This window comes from Vombatus ursinus, unplaced genomic scaffold, assembly GCF_900497805.2.
Source record: "Vombatus ursinus unplaced genomic scaffold, bare-nosed wombat genome assembly UNPS02014449.1, whole genome shotgun sequence".
NCBI classification, from domain to species: domain Eukaryota; kingdom Metazoa; phylum Chordata; class Mammalia; order Diprotodontia; family Vombatidae; genus Vombatus; species Vombatus ursinus.
In genome coordinates, this window is record NW_020954227.1 from 328,080 (window position 1) to 346,570 (window position 18,491).

Consider the following 18,491-nt stretch of genomic DNA (forward strand, 5'->3'; position numbering starts at 1 on the left):
ATTTTCTAGGTCAGTTGTTTTTCTGATGAGATATTTCACATTTTCTTTTTTTTTCATTCTTTTGGTTTTGTTCTGTTGTTTCTTGATTTCTCACAGAGTCATTAGCTTTCACTTGCCTAAATCTAATTAAAAATTTTTTTTTCCCTAACTCTAATTTTTAAGGAATTATTTTCTTCAGTGAGCTTTTGCACCTCCTTTTCCATTTGGCCAATTCTGTTTTTTAAGGAGTTCTTTTCTACAGTATTTTTGTTTTTTGGTGTCTCTTTACTAATCTGTTCATAATTTTCTTGCATCATTCATTTATTTTTCCAGTTTTTCCTCTACCACTTTTATCTCTTTCTTTAACTCTTCCAAGAATTCTTGTTGGGCTTGAGTCCAATTAGTATTCTTCTTTGAGGCTTTGTTTGTAGCTGTTTTCACATTGTTGTCTTCTTCTAAGATTGTTTTGGTTTTCCCTGCCATTATAGTAGCTTTTTATAATCAAGTTCTTTTTTGTTGTTGTTTGCTCATTTTTCTAGCCTATTTCTTTTTTTTAATCTTTTAAAATTTTAGACAAATACTAAAACTTAAATACATAATAAAAAAAGAAAAAGAAACATTATAAGCTTAAATATAAAATAAGAAAAGAAAAACATATCATGTGCACAAGTAGAATGTAGGAGAGGATTCAGAATATATAGCAATAACTTTCCATTTCAAGAAAGCCTATATATTAAATACTGCGCATTATGTTGAAAACTGTCCATCTTTTCTTTGCTGCCTTGTAGGTTTTCTTTTGTTCTCTGCTGTACACTTTTTACTTAGTTCTTTTTTCCCCCTTTCTCACCCTTCCACCCCAGGCTACAATTAAGCATGTATATATTTACATGTAGATATTGATATATACATACATGTATATACACATATATACATGTATTCATACATACATATATAAGCATATACTTTCCCTAAGAGATTCTACTCCTAATCTTTGTTTTTATGTTTGTGCATATCTCTTTTTTCCTACCTCTCCTAATTCCTCTAGTTTACTTCTACCCACTGCCTTGCCCTCCTATTACTTAACCTACCCCCTTACAACAGTCCCTCCCTTATCCTCCCTTTCCCATAAATCAAAACACCCTTTTGTACACCCCTTTAACCTATTCCTTCACCCTCCCTTGTAAAGATCCGTCCCTTATTCTTCCAAGAATCCCTCCCTTATCCAGTCTATTTCTTGACTTTGAACTTTATGTTAAAGTTGAGCTCTACTCACCTTGAGTTGAGGAGGCACCATTACAAGCCTCTGGTCTTTTTGTGTTGCTGTTTTCAGAGATAGTTCTAAGGGTCTGCAAGTTTTCATGCTGCCAAGGTGTTGTGATCTGGGAAGCATTTTGGTCACTACTCTATTGATTTGTGCTTTGGTATCTACCCCAAAAGGGCCCTATTCCCCTGTAGTCACAAGTGTTAACACTCCTCTTGACCCTGGAGCTGTAACCAGTTCCCCTGCCTGCTCTCCTACACCTGCAAATGCTAGAGTTACTCTTGGTCCTGGAACTGTGACCAGGAACCCTGCTCCCTTGTGACCAACCACACCCTGAAACTGTGACTACTCAGAACTGTATATGGGCAATAAAGTTGCCAATCAGTGCCAGCTGCACCTAGTGTCCAAAACCTAAGTTGTCTTAGGCTGGACAAATGTCTTCCTCTGATCTTTTTTTGGCTCTGCTGCTGCAAAATTTGATTTGAAGAGATATTTTTACATTGTTTAGAGAGAAATTTTGGGATAATTCAGCTGAGTTGCTGCCTGAACACTATTTTGGTGGAGGGCCCTCCAGAACGTTACTTCTGAAGAGATTCTTTCCATATAAAGCTTAGTTTATATATAAACACTACTAAAAAATAAAACAACATATGCAACTGAAGTTTTAAGTACATTTGTCATTTAAAATAGTTTGTCATTAGCCAGAGAAAAGAAAATATTTTATATCATAATTAGCTATTCATTTTTATTGATTGGTTAGGGGGGTGTGTGTGTGTATGAAATTTTTGTAGAAATATTTTATTTTACTTTTTAAATTGTAACAGTCTCAATGAATTATTGAATAAAGACTAGAAATATAAGAAAAAAAGCATGCTTAAAATATGTTAATGAGGAATCTCAAAATATTCATTCAGATTCAGAACCCTGCAATCAAGAATTTAGTAAAAGTCATTTGATAGGTCACAATTCTGAAATGAATGAATAAATATTAAATTAATAATAAATAATTTTTGAGATCCTGTATTAGATTACACATGAAAGAGGAAATATAATAAAGACATTAAATTTAATTTATTATTTCATTTGGAGATAATGAATACTCACACCTGTAGTGCGTAATCTATGGTGTTCTTCCAAATAGCAGCTTAAAACTTTCTTTTTTATTTCAATATTTACAATCTAAGCATGAAAGCTGTGTTGATAAGCCTGGTTTTTTTTTGGACAGTGGAAAAAGCAAGATATTAAAACATGCATTATTGATTCATTTATATTTGTGAATAAATAAGAAAGTAGAAAAGCAATTGAAATTAAGTTTTTAAACCAAATTATAAAAACTGAGGAAGCTTATATCAAAAATGAATTTTGCTATGTGCTAAAGCAATTGTCAAGTTGTCATTTGAGGATGCCTCCATTAAAAAGTTAGATTTTTATCTGTTTATAGCAATATTGTGCGACACATGATATTTCCAATGATCAGTTATTGTAGAGACAGATCAACAAAGTGACATTTACACTTTACAATTAGAGAAAACATCTGATATTTGTAACCTAGCAATTTTGATTGTATTTGTAAGTTATTTGCATTATGGCAAAGTGGAAGAGAATGAATTGTTTTCTCTAACAAGGGAAGAAATTTTAAATCAAATTAATTCATACTTTGAAGTATAAATCAATCAATGTTCTTGTGGAATTTTCATAGGTGGAGCAAAGTCAATGTCTGGGAAATTTTGGGGGGTTTCCCATATGAAAAATATTAACAAATATAATATGAGTATACTATAGCACACATTAGCAAGTTTTGGCATCAAAAAGAATGACACAAATAACTCAAAAGCATGTTATATTATGCTTTCAAAATTAATTTTATAACATTCAAGACCCACTAATTCTTGATTATTTATTATTTTGGTCAGAGTGATGGGCAGTGGGCATGTTATACTTCTAACACACAGCTGGCTTTCCTGTGGCAGGTTTTTATTTATCTATTTGAATTGAGAGAAGAATTAGTTATCTTCTTTACTGACCATCCTTTTCACCTGAGTAACTGTACAAGAGATATGATATGGCTACAAAAATTAACATATTAAAGCACACATTTTTTCAAAAATTGATGAACTCAACATATCATTATAGGGTACAAACACAAACATCCAATGTTCAAGACAACATAAAAAAGTATGATTAAGAGTCACACAATTAAAAATAGTTGCGAGTGCTTTTTACATAATTTCTTATTAGAAAATTAACTCTGGATCAAGCTACCAAGAAAGATATCAATGCTCATCTTTTTTTAGAAGCAACTTTATTTTTGGTTTTATTTTTTTTAATTTATTTTTTAATTTCAGTTTTCAAAATTTACTTCCACAAGATTTTGAGTCCCAAATTTTCTCCCTCTCTTCCCCCCCAAGACGGCACGCATTCTGATTATCCCTTTCCCCAATCTGCCCTCCCCTGTATCACCTCCCCCACTTCTCTTATTGCCTTCCCCTTCTATTTTCCTGTAGGGTAACGTAGATTTCTATATCTCATTGCCTGTGTATCTTATTTCCCAGTTGCATGTAAAAACAAATTTTAACAATCATTTTTTAAAACTTTGAGTTCCAAATTCTCTCCCTTTCTCCCTTCCCCCCCACATTGAATAGGCAAATAATTCAATATAGTAGTCATGCAAAATACCAGAAGGAACTTTCAATGAATAGTTCCTGAAATTTCTAATTAATTAAATTAGATTTGCAACCCATTTGATATGTCTCTGACTGATGAATTGACAGTGGCTAAAAAAAGAAAATTTAATTGATATATCAGTGAATTTTATATTACACACAATTATTAAAAAATGATGACCTTACAAATTTTTAGCTAAAAATTAAAAATGAATTTCTATTTTTCAGCAGGAGAGATATAAAATGCTGGTAGAATTCTCCTACCATTATCTACCACATATTTGTGTGAGCAAGCATTTTCACTTCATTCTTGTCTTAAATGAAAATACAGAAATAACCTCGATGTGAAACCAAAATTAAATATTTGTCTGATAATAAGCTAAATATTGCAAATTTTTTTAAAATAAAAAAATCTGTCATCGAAATTATGTTTAACAGATGATTATTATCTTATGACAAACATCTTCCAAGTTGTAAAGTAGTTCATTAAAAATATTGTTTTTATATTTAATAAAATTTATAAAATGTAGAAATGTAATATGAAGTCTTGAAGATAAGTGTAAGCATATGAGTTCTTGATGAATTCTTTTTATTTTTATAGCATGTCCTACATTACACATTCATAACTATTTATGAATAATATAATATATAATATCTATCAAAATATAAAAATATTTATATAAATTATAAATATTTATATAACAATACAATGGGAGCTTTATAATTCTACATTTTTAATTTTCATAATTGTAGGTAGAACAAAATGTATGTTTTTATAATGATAATTATATAATTTAAATCTTAATTTGGAACTTTTAAAGGCAAAAGTTATTATAAGTACTTAATAAATCTAAAAGAATACTACACGTAACATATTAAATTATCCTGGGGGTTCACAACACTTTTTTTTGTTATTGTTGAAAAAAGTTCATGGTACAAAAAAAGTTGGGAATCACTGCCCTAGGACAAGGCACAAGGTTGTCTTAAGATTTGAGCCATTCTCACTGTAAGGTGGTAGGGGACTAGTATCAAATGCCTGTCCTAGTGGCCTGGAAAGAGGGGATATCCCAACTGTATAAAGGACTACTTGACCTTTAGTCAGGGGTTCCCCAGTGGGTCCATCAAGGTACCCTGATTTCCACCATGGGTTTCATGTCAAGCCACCAAGGGTAGGAATACCCTTGTTAAATGGAAGTGGGTTGAGGAGCCCTGTCTGGGTCACAGTTGTTGTGGTTAATCAGGGATCATCAGTTCATGGTTTCTTGGATTTAACCTTTGAGAAAATTTGCCTGACAAGGACTAGCTGCTTTTAGACATTTTCTTAGTTGATTCTCTCAGGACATTCTTTAGTCAGTCCCCTTAACTGACCAAGGCCTGGGGCCTTGAGGTCCTGACCCTCTTAAAAGGCTCCATACACCCTTGGGAAATAGTTCAGGTCCCTGACTTGGCAGGTCTTCTTTCCTCTGGGATGATTCAGACAACTTCTTCCCAAACAGAACTTGGAGGACCAAGGTATGGAGTTATTGGGAAGGACCTTATTTTTTAATGTTACCATGTGGAGGAGGTGAAATTATTTACCTGCAGAAAAAAGATCATTTTGCTGATTTGGTGTCAAATTTGAGTCACTGGATGAAGGTGAAGAAAAATCCTAGCCCAGTCCCCTTGGGAGAAAGGGGTAATCCAGGGGTAGGGAACCTGCAGCCTCAAGGCCACATGTGGCCCTCTAGGTCCTCAAGTGTGGCCCTTTGACTGATTCTAAACTTCACAGAACAAATCCCCTTAATAAAATTATTTGTTTTGTAAAACTTGGACTCAGTAAAAAGGCCACACCCAAGGACTTAGAAGGCCACATGTGGCCTCGAGGCTGCAGGTTCCCCATCCCTGAATCCCTCAGGAGAGGTCTGTAGAGAGGCAAAGATTTGATATCACCCCCTAGAAAAGGCTCCAAGAAAGGAGGAGATTTTGGCTAGTGGGACAGGGGATACAGAATAGGGGTGGTACAGGGCAAATCAGAAAGTTATTCTAGACACTGTGCAAGTAAATGTCCAGGTCCCAGGACAGTTTGCGTGTAATAGCATTCTCATAGACTAATAGGATCATAGATTTAGAGCTCGAAGGGAACTCAGAGGCCATCAAGTTCCATCTCCTCATTTTACAGGTAAGCAAAGTGAGAATTTGTCCAGGTTCACACAGCTAGTGTCTAAGGTGGCATTTGAACTCAGGTCTTCCTGATTCCAAGTTGAGCACTCTATTCACTATGCCACTTAGCTGCCTAGCTTACTACAGATGATCCTGATCTATGATTAGTATATATATATGTATATGTGTATATATATTATATTAGTATATATATAGTATATATATTAGCATATAGTATATATATATATATTAGTATAGTATAGTATTGGAAAGTTATCATCTTCACTGTGGTTTTGATGCTTCTGATACTTCTATTGATTGTCAAAGCCTTATATGGGGAGATTCACTTTGAACTGCCTGATATCCCCCACATGGATCAGATCATTAAGATCTGAGATATGATCTTTCTGATGTAGAAAGGCCAAATCTGAAATTTTTTGATTGATTCCTTTAGGGGGGCCATTCTGTTTTTTTTTTTCTTCTGTACCAGTGCTACCTTCACCAGGTTTCTTCAACCCCCAAAGGTGACATTGTCCAGTACTTGCAATTAATGGCCCTAAAACCATTTAAGTGATGGTAGGTCTTTTAGGAGATCTTTAGGAGTTTGCCACTAAGGGGTAGTAGCAACATCAAATAAGACTGGAAGGTCTCTGCCACACAGACTAATTATTTACTAAAAAGGCAACGAAAGCATTCTTGAGACTTAATTTGTTCAGAGGACTAAAGCTTTAACTTTTGATATTCCTACTTGATCACCTAAGCTCAGAATACAAGTAATTGGTGTTCCTCAGTCTTGACAGACATCCCAGTGTCATGTAAGTCAACATACCCTTCTGACCACCTAGGTTAACCACTTTCTAGAGGCAAAGGAAGCTGTATGCCACTGAACGAACACTGTTATCTTTGTTGAATAGATTTTCCATGCTATTGCTGATTATACTACTTTGGTTAAATGTTAACATTTAACTAGAAATAACTTATTTTATTTGATCCTGAGCCTTAATCATTGAGCTGGCCTGACTCTTGCCTGGTCCAGGACATACTAGATTTTGTAATTTAGGACTGTTTTCCATTGTTTTGACCTCAGATGAGAAAAACAATTCTCACAGTAGGGCCTGGGTAACAATGTATTATAAATGAAGGAAAGGTCTGGGGCTAGGGAAATTGAAGAGATTTAGTAGGGGCCCAATCAGGGAAGAAAGGATCAAGTCAGGTTTTTAGTTTTGTTTTGATGTGCGAGATAAGGGTGTGTTTATAGGTAGTAGGGAAGTAACCAGTAGATATGGATAGATTAAAGATTAGTGAAAGAGTAGAAATGATAGAAGGGGAAATCTACTAGAGAATATGGGGTAGAATCAGATCATTTGTGCGTGTAGAGCAGTTTGAGTTGCCAAGGCAAAGGACTATCTCTTCATGTTAGACAGGGGTGAAGGAGCAGATAGTGAAGTAATGTTAGATGAAGTGGAGGAAAGAATAAGGAATTCTCAGTAAATATCCTCAATTTTTTTTCATTTAAATTTAAGACAAGGTTCTCATCTAAGAGGGTTGGGGTTGGGGAGCCACGGATGATGTGAGGAGAGGAGAAAATGCTTGAAAATGCCAATAAGGTGAGTGAGAGCATAAATCAGCCCATTGTTGTTCAGTCCTTTCAGTCATGTCCAGCTCTTTGTGACCTCATTTAGAGTTTTCTTGGTGAAGATACTGGAGTGGTTTAACATTTCCTTCTTCAGCTCATTTTACAGATGAAGGCAAGATCAAGGCAAATAGGTTAAGTGACTTGCCCAGGGTCACACAGCTAATAGGCATTTGAGGCCAGATTTGAACTCATAAAGAGTAAGAGTCTGTGTAGTAAAGTCCCAGTTAAGATTACGTAACATAAATTTGTAATATTAATAAGCACATTTTTTGTGATTTTTCTCCCTCTTTGTTCAGCAGCATGTGTATAGGAATGAAGGCACTGGATAGTGGGAGTAATCCAAGGCTGAGCAAAGGACTTCAAAGTATTGGATAATGTATAGTTGAACAGTGTCTTTTTTTCACATCTGCCCTGAACATAGCTGCCAAAACAAACCTTTCTAAAATATGGTTTTATCATATGTCTCTTCTACTCAGAAATTTTCTGTATGAAGTCCAAATTCATTTTGGCATCAGAGGCTTACTACAACCTGTCCCCAACCTCTTTACCATTATTTCTCAGTGCTATACTATGCCTATAATACATTCCAGTTAAATTAGTGACTTCATGCTTTTTTACTGTAATTACTTTCTCAATTCATGAAATCAGTGGCAAGGCATGATTAGGTTTCCAAAATATGTAAGTAATATTGATTACACCCTGTGACTCCTTTATCAAGTGAGAACTCTTCTATCCAAAGATCAAGAAGAGAACAGTGTGATTGGTCTACCAACAAACCAACCAGCCCTCCCTGAGGCTTTGAGAAGTGGGGGGAATTTCAACAGTTGTTCTGTCAAATGGTGGGAAAGTCCCTTGGTAAAGGATTTTAGTTCTTAGGGTCCACTAGCAGACTTTTAAGGAGGAGTTTTTTTCTCTTTCTCCTTCTCTCTTCTCTAACACTTTTCTTCCCTACCTCTTCAACCCCCCCCATTGATTATTTCATCAAAGACAATAGGAAACGTTCAGTCAGGAGGAGAGTGTCACTGAAGACAAACTGATGCAGAAAGATAGTCACCAAAGGAGATAGCAGATCCAAGGATCATGCCACAAGGATTAAGGTTATACATTTTAATAAAAGACTTCTAGCCCACAAAGTACCAGGAATTGTAACTTACCCCTTTGGCACATGTGTATCCTACATGTATGCCTCACTATCATTGTACTTTAAATTTAAGCCCACTCACCCATGGGACCTTGATTTGAGACTAATTAAATCTGATTGCCCAGTTGTCAATGGGAAACACACGAGGGGGGCTCCTAAGTGATGGTACTTGGGTAACAGAAACTCAAGCCCTTCATGGTTACTTCTAGAATCCTGAAGGGAGAAATAGTTAGGGGCACTCTCTGTGGACTCTACACCTTGAGTTGATGTTGGGGGGAGTGGTCCTAGAGAAGGTAGTACCTTGCTTTTGCAATTTGCTTATATTTATATTCCTTTTTCCTGGAATATTACTTTGATGGTACCCTTTATGACTAAATCATGTACCCATTTGGAGCTTGTTTTGGTATATGCTATGAGATATTGGTCAATACCTAGTTTCTCCCAGATTTTTTTCCCATTTTTGCAACAGTTTTTTTGTTGAATAGTGAATTCTTGCCCTAATAGTTGGGTTATTTGGCTTTATCAAACATTAGGCTCATCTGCTTCTATATATTATGCATCTAATCTGGTCCACTGATCAAACTCTTTATTTCTTAACCAGTACCAAATTGTTTTGATGATTATAGCTTTGTAGTATGGTTTGAGATCTGGTATTGCTATGATCCCTTCCCTTCCCCACCTTTTCAAAATTGATTTCCTTGATATTCTTGACCTTTTGTTCCTCCAGATGAATTTTGATATTCTTTTGTCTAGCTCTGTAAAGTATTTCTTTGGTAGTTTGATTGGTGTGGGACTGAATAAGTAAATTAAGTTAGGAAGTATTGTCATTTTTATTATATTGGTTTGGTCTATCCATGAGCAATTAATATTTCTCCAATTATTTAGTTCTATCTTTATTTGTGTGAAGTGTTATGTAATCATGTTCATATAGTTCCTATGCATACATGTCTTGTCAGGTAGACTCCTAAGGGTATTCTGATCAACTCCCTCCCACTATACAACAAATTATAATACAAGATATAATTTGAAAGTTCAGTAAGAGATAGGTAAGACACTATTTTTGATCAAAGAAATGAGAAATCACTTTGGTCAGGGAAAATTGGGTTAACATTGTGTTGGTTCTCAAGGATGACTGAGAATCATTGGGAATCTGGGATATTTTGTATATGTGCTATTTCATAATTGGGTCTCATCTCCACATATGACTATTTAGATTAAAATTTAAACATATGCTTTGCATCTGATGTCATTATAAATCATAAAAATTTAGTTGTGACATTTTGTGCCAAAATTGAATGCTTGTTCAATCCCAGGGTACTATACGATTGGTGCTAAACAATAGTAATGGCAAAGGATGCTTTATTCTACTCTATTACTTTCAATTTTTAAGTTACAGTTATGTAAGCCTGTTTTTATGTATTCAATATCACAAACTGCTGTGTTTAACAATGTCTTTTCCCTTAAAATATTGGGGTTCTAATTGAGAAGTTTGGCTTTTTGAAAGACAAGGATAGAGACTTTCATAAAGAAGAATAAGAGTGTGCAGATTCCTTGAAATTCAACGTGAATGTAAAATAAAATATGACAGAGGAAAACAAGCAAGTAGAGAAAGCTTATTGACAGCCTAACCATACAAAAGAGTAAAAAGCAACTTTAGAGCTGTCAGCACTTGTAGGCAAGGATGCATGCCAAGAAGCCAGATGCTGCATAAAGACTATTTTCCATAGTTCAAGGTCTGGGCTCTGTGATGTTAATCTTGGCCCCATGTGTGGGGGTGGGGATAGGGGACTTCTGGATAAATTAACAAAGCCTGTGGAGGGAGGAATTGCATGCATTCTTGGGGCTGCCATAAAGTAAAAACAGGTAAAAAGTAGAAAGTCATTTTATAATATTTATATAGAAACTAAACCAACAACCCTAAAACTATAAAGAATTGTAGATCTTTGTGCTTTTGTAGATGTGTACAGAACCTTTGGAACCCTCTTTCACAAAAAGGCTGCCTAGAATAGCTACTGCAAATTCAAGTTTCTCTGTAGGCCCACCTTTATTCAAATGACAGCTTATAAGCTGCTGTTCATTCACCTACTTTTTCTCCAGTCAGAGGGCATAAGAAGATTTGTAATAGAACATTTCCATAGGTACAGGGTGTATTCTCCTACAGATTTACATACCATCAGTGAACAGAGTGAGCATGCATAGGAATCATATGTGAGGAAAAATGTGGGGTTCACATTTGGGGAATATATGAGGAATGGGCAGTTCACACCTCTGAAACAACATGATGTCTGCTGGGTGAATTCTTTTGCTGGGCTTATTCTTTCTTGATGTGATGGTATTTCTTTTAGGCCAGCTCCTTGTTGGGCCCAGGATTTATACATTGTGGGCATATTCAGTCTGCTAGAGTATGGTGGGCAGAACCTGCCTAATGAAGGCAGATTGACAGTCATAGGCACTTCATCCCAATAACAAAAGCCAGCAGAGTGCCCCTAGACTGAGATTAGTTCTGTCCTTTCTGACCTTTATTTCTGAGTCAGAGATTAAAGCTTTCTATTATTGATGACTATATTACATATAGTTAATATCCTCTGGTTTACCTGCAGATGAATTTGAGTCAGGATAAAAATAACCCAAGGAGGTTAAGCCAGTGCCCTTCACCCACCTAGCCCAAATTCTTGTCTTTATTATGCATATTTGTCAACAGCAAAGCCTAATTGCTTTGGTTCTATGTTTTTTTTTAGCCAAAGACAAGATTTATTAGAACATCTGTCATATTGGGCAGTTTCTTAAGGAGTCTAAACATTAGCAAGCTATTGGCTAGATTATAAGAACCTGAGCAGTGGCTAGATTTTAAGAATCTAAGCATCTTAATGGAGATGAGATGGACCTTATATACAGAAAGACTATGGGAGGGATCTAGGAGTGGCCAAGTCGTATATGAGGAAATAGAACTCTAGGGGTGGCCATGGGAGAATGGAGCCTAGATAGGATTAAGAGTGGGAAGTGGCCAGGGGACATAGGGTGGTCTAGGCTAGGTTAAGGGTAAGATTGGTCATAGCCACAAAGAAAGGCAAGTTGATAGGATTATAGCCTCAGGGGAATGCCAGAAATTTGGCCATGTGGGAAAGTCCAGGGTTTTTCCTTTTTAGGGTCTAGATCCCATCCTCATCATTTCCCCCTCAAACAAATGGGACCCAAATTCTTTTGGTGTAAAGGGAGAAGGTCTCAGCTTCTGAAACTGCTTCCTGCTGGCAAGGGGTGTAGAGCTGTCCCTACCTCGAGGGGGTCCCAAAGAGGAGGTTGATTGGAACTGAGCACAGGCTGCATCCAGGGAATGATGGGGAGACATTGGCTGTCTCCCAAACTCACTGTTTGCTACCAACTGTAGGTGAATGGCCTATAGTCTGGAAAACACAAATCTGACAGAGAAGACTGCAGGGCAAAGATATAAAGCAGGGACTAGATTTAGGGCCCAAATATGAGAGGATAAAACATCCTTAGCTCTGTTTGGATTCAGATAATTCAGTTTTCCAACCATGCAGTATCAAATCCACCTCATAGCCAGACTCAGGAATAGCCAGGTAGGTAACATTCCTTTTCAAAGGAATATAATGGGGAAACTGAGCCAGGAGGATCTCATCTTAGACTGAGGCTAAAATTGTCCTCTCAGCTTTTCCTGATGCTGACTTCCTACCAGTATCACATTCCCTGAATAGCTTGTCGCATTTCTCTCAGATGGTAGATTATTGATTATCGATGGATTATTATGATCCATCAGACAACTCAAAATAAAATCATGAGCTTTTTTACCTCAATCCACAAGTTTTACTGATCACAGCTTAGGAAAAACTTTTCTAGGATTTACATCTCAAACTTAAATTTGTCCTGGTGTAAAAAGTCAATCATTAGAGATTTCTATACACTTGCAAATTCTCAGCAAGACAAAACCCAAACGAGCTTACACAGTTTACACATTAAAACAATAACCAACAATAGCCAAATTGTTTTAGTTGTAACCAAATTATGAAAAGTTACTTGACATAACTGATACAAAAAGTTCACCAATTTGAAACTTGAAACAAACCCATTACCAATCAGGTGACTTCAGTTTTGTTATATGCATTTCCAAATTACTTTACACAGAGAATCAACATCTCATTTTCTTTTTTGAGGGTCCTAAGTGGGCATTTATTATTTAAGTTGAAGAACAGGTTATGAAGGGGTAGGAAGCACAATCGTAACAGAGAGTCCAAGGTGGAGCCCTAGAGGAGAGGGAAGAAGAGAGAGAGACAGGGAGACAAGAGCCTCTCTGGTGTCTGCTCCAGATGGGGTTGATCCTGATTTCTGAGCGTTGGTCCAGGGCACACAATGAAGCACATGATAAGATGAGGTTGCAGGGGCTACAGGTTTAGGAAACATCAAGTGGTGGCCAAAGTTACACATCTAACCAGAAGTGAGGGCTGGGATTTTCATTGGATCAGCAGCGTTGCTTCCTTTTAGGAACTGAAGCATAGTGGTAAGTTCCATTCCACTTATTTCAGCTCTTATGAAACATTCTTATAGTTAAAGTCTTTGTGCTAAAGAATTCTCTCCTGGCCTCTTTAACTTCTTGTACTTTTGCTTCTGGTTTCTTTGAATATGCATCCAACTTGTAAGCTGCCTGCTCAAGAGCTGCTACTTGCTCCTCAATTAAAGAGGATAAGGCTGAAGTGCTGCTTATTTCTCATTTAAGTCTTTTAGGTTTCTACTTATGTTTAGTGCAGTATCTTTTATTTCTGGACACTTCAAGCTAGTCAGTTTGTTCATATTTTCCAGGAGTTTATAGTCTTCACTGGTGACTGTCAGCTTGCCTGTTGGGTACATGGCCATTTTGGAGAACATGTCCTGGCACAGCCTCGTGATGTCTGCCTTGGCGGGCTCCGTGGCCTCCTCTGCCATCTCCACCACAGTATTGTCTAGGCCAGGGAAGGGAAGGAAAAAGGATGGAGGAAAGGATGAGGATGGGGATGGGGAAGGGGAGGGGAAATGGAAGGGAAGGGAGGGAGGGAGGGGAAGGGAGAAAAAGGGAAGGGTGAAGAATCGGAGAAGAAGGTAAGGGGGCTCAACATCTCATTATTAACAGTTAAAACTACAAGAGTGTGCATACCCAAGTTTGGAGGCTAGCTTCTTTACCTTGAGCAGGATGTGCTGAATCTGGGTTTTGCTTCTGATGAGGTTGCCCTAGGGCCCAAGGCCATTGCCTGGGGGGCCACACTTTCCCAGGTGGGGGAGGGTAAAATCAAAGGTGAGGGGTAAAGGGTGAAACTCTCTTCTCCTATGAGAGGGGTTAACAGATACCCTCTTGACTCGGGGGAAGGGAATGGGAAAAAAGAGTGACCAGGGTTGTAAGGAAGAGTTCCAAACTCCTCAATGATCAATCACAAAACCTCCAGAATCTGCCAAGATATTTTTAGTTGTTCTAACTTTCCCCGTAACCTCCATGAAGGAGAATTCAGAGAAGGAAGGAAGTAAGCCTCAGGGAACTAAAAAGCAACTGCAATTTTCCCCAATTCTCTAGAGCTGAGAGAACTGACAGAATTGGGCATACACTTCTGGATAGGGTGTCTGTCCTCCATGCTGTGGAAGGTGTACCCAGGTCCATGCTCTCGAACTGACCCAGTGGACTGAGAGCCTGAAAGCATCAGGCCGAGTGTGAGACAGCCTCTTAACTATATGCCAGAAAAGCACCTCCAAGCCTTGGTGCTTGGAGAGCGACCCCAAATGCAGAGCAAGAAAGAGGGGGAGGCGTATGTACCTTCTAGTCTTGGCTAGAAAGAACTTGGGGTTCAGCATTTTCCCCATATGGACCACCAAAATGTTGAGGTTTAAAGGTTCAGGGGTGCTGGGACCCCAAAATCACAACACACAGGTCCTGCCCAAAAGAATTCAACCCAAGCCTTCTTTCAGCCAAAGAAAAGGTTTATTAGGACACCCGTCATATTAGGCAGACTCTTAAGGAGTCTAAACATTAGCAAGCTATTGGCTAGATTATAAGAACCTGAGCACTGTCTAGATTCTAAGAATCTAAGTCTGGTTCTATATTTTGACAATTAAAAGATCTCTTTCTGTGTATGCTATCCATGATATAATAATAGCTAATAATAATCAACATTTATATAGAGCTTACTATGTGCCAGGAACTGTGACTTACAATTATTATCACATTTGATCCTCACAGCAATCCTGTGAGGTAAGTGCTATTATTATCTCCATTTTATAGATGAGGAAACCAAAGTAAACAGAGGTTAAGTGACTTGCCCAGGGTCACACAGTTCTTCCTGATTCCATGTCCAGCACCCTTTCCGCTGTACCACTTACCTGCCTAAAAGATAATCTTATAGGTAGCATATTTCAATGTCTCTTTCCCTGCTGATTTCAAATATGCCCACACCTCCATTATCTTTAAAAGATATTCATTTGTTCCTATCATCCCCCCCACTTTCATCCTATATCTCTCCTCCTTTCACTGTCAAGCTTTTAGACAAAGTTGCCTATATTTGGAATTAGATCCCCAAAGTCACTGAACTTATATTTTGATCTAGCCTATTTTTCCAGGCTGATTATCATCTCTATAAAGACTCTGTCCTTTGACTATGTAATAAGTTTAAGTATCTGTAGCACTTATAAAGGCTTTAAGGTTTGCAAAGCATTTTACATGTTGTCTTATTTGATCCTCACAACAAAACAATGAGATCAGATATTACTAATATACTCATTTTGCAAATGAAGAAACTGAGAGGGGTTAAATGACTTGCCCAGAATAAGAGTTATTGAGTGTCTGGGACAGGATCTGAAGTCAGGTCTTCCTGATTTGGTCAACTCCCTAACCACTGTTCACCTAGCTGCCTATAAGTGTAATTCTACCTGGATGTTCCCCTGGGATTTTAAATTCATCTTGTCCCAGATCCAGATTGCTATCCTTTTCGTTATTGCTTCTTCTGACTTCAATGTTTCTCTCAGTAGCACCCATATTCATTCACTTAATCTTCCATTTTGAAAACCATGGTGTTAATTTTGACTTTTCATTTTCTTCATCTCTCATGTCTAATTGGTTGCATAATCCTGTTGATTTCACCACCACAATATGTTTCTCATTCATATTCACTTTTATTTCTACTACTATCACTTTATTACAAATTTTCTTTGTCCACTTGCTGGACTATTTCTTTTAACAGATCTTTCTGACTCCAGTCTCCCTTCTCTAATTCTTCATTCATATCATGTCATATCATTTCACTTTCCTTGTGCATAAATCTATTGACATCACTTCTCTACCTCCAGATCTATGTTTTCGTATTACCTGCTGTAATACGTGGTGCACACATAAAACTAATTTGCCATTACATATGCTTATGGGGAGCTACATAGTACAGTGGATAGAGCATTGGACTTTGAATCCAGAAGACTCATCTTCATGAATTCAAATCTGGCCTCAGATACTTATTAGCTATATATTTCTGGGCAAATCCCATAACCCTGTTTGCCTCAGTTCCTCACTGTAAAACAAGATAGAGAAGGAAATGTTTTTGTTTGTTTTTGTTTTGTCTAGGCAATGAGGCTAAGTGACTTGCCCAAGGTCACACAGCTAGTAAGTGTCAAGTGTCTGAGGCTGAATTTGAACTAGGGTCCTTCTGACTCCAAGACTGGAGCTCTATCCACTGTGCCACCAAGCTGCTCCTATAGAAGGAAATGGCAAATCACTCCAGCATCCTTGTCAAGAAAACCCTAAATGGGGTCCTGAAGAGTCAGACATGACTGAAACAACTGAACAACAACAACAAATGCCTATTAGGGCTGATGGTACACTAATACTTATACACTTATACTCATCATTTTATTGACTATTCAATGATACAAACATCAAATTCTCTAGGAACAAACCACCAACATGATTCTAAAAGGTCCTGATATTTTGTAATGGTGCTCGTGAGAAAGTACCCTATTTGCCCAGCCAGAGACTATGTTCTGTTAGGGTGGTATTGTGTTAAGTCTGTTAATCCACCTTGTTCTTCAGAAAATACAGGATGTTCACATTTTCAATTCTAGGAAAAACAGGAATTTGTTTTAGAAATGAACCAGGAGCAGGCTGGTGTTTCAAGTGGATTTTAATGGTTCTGGCTAAGGGTTCTTACAAGTTATATTTAAGTTCTGATTGGTTATTGGTTGCCCAAGCTTATGATGAAAGGCTAACTTATGATGAAAGCTAACATGATAAAAAAAAATAATCAAAGCTAATGTCATTAGCAAGTGTTTATCAGTTTGTTTTTACCAGATTTGGGGAATACACGCACACACACGCACGCACGCACACACACACACACACATATACAGAGCACATCAGTAGTTCCTGAAATTTGGGAGCCACACATCTCATTGCCAAACTATACCACCCAAATCCTTATCTTATCACAGAAAAGCAACTTACATAACAACTGCCTAGTCACAAAATGGGAACTTAAAACAAAATGGACTTGTTCACACTAAGTTAACAAGTTTAGTGTCACCCTATCTTCCCAGCCTTGTCTCACATTACTTTATACCATGTACATTATATTCTAGCCGAAAGAGATTTCTCTACTCTGCAAGCCGATTAACCCTCCTATTTCTCCAAAGCTGTGGCAAAAGTTAAGAGACTATTGTTTGATCAAACAGACTGCTAACTGAACTGTTACCTAAACTCTTAAACCTTGTTCACTGTATTCTTTATGTAAAACTCCTAAAAATTTTAACTTCAAAATTACTTTTTTTGAGAGATGTCCAAGGGCATGTGCAGATCCTGTAAGTTTTGGCATTTTTCTAAGAAGCAAGGAAAAGAAAAGAAAAGAAAAGAAAAAGCTTAGGTTTAGAATAATCTGAAATTAATAAAAATGTTTCTGGCAGCCTTGTGCTTAAAAACAAGAGTATGTTTTTTTCCCTTCGCTATCTTCCCTCTCACCCCCAAAATGCTATGCTTTCCCATCTCTATGCCTTTATTCATGATGCTCTAATGTAGGGGTTGGCAAACTATGTAGCTTATCCCTTTTTATGTATGACCCTCATACAAAAATCAGCAGTGGACTAGATTTGGCGTGTGTGCCATGCTTTGCTGACCCATGCTCTAAATGCTTGTAATGTCCTCCCTCCTCCACTTCAATTGTTCAATTTCTACTCATCCTTTATTTTCAAGTTCAAATGAAATCTCTATCTTACAATCTTTTATGATGTTAGCCAGCTGATAACCCCTTTTCACTTGGACTTCCATTTAGACTTTATGTAGTACTCTATTTTGCATCTCTCTAATGTATTGTTTATAATTTTGCATTATAATTATTTACATGGATCGTAATTTGTATTAGATTTTAAATTCCATTAAAATAAATAACATGCTTTTCCTAAACTTTTGTATCACCCTTAATGTGTAGTAAAACATTTTGAATACAGTGGATGCTAAAGGTTTTAAAATTTGTATAGAGATTTACAGTTTATAAAACACTTTCTTTGTAATATTCCTTTGAGTTAGGTGACATGTATATTATTACTCCAGTAGTACAGAGGGAGAATAGAAGTGGGCCAAAGACAAGGACCTGTGGAACACCTACCATTATAGGGTGTGACCTGGATGAGGATCTAGCAAAAGAGACTGAGAAGGATCAGTCT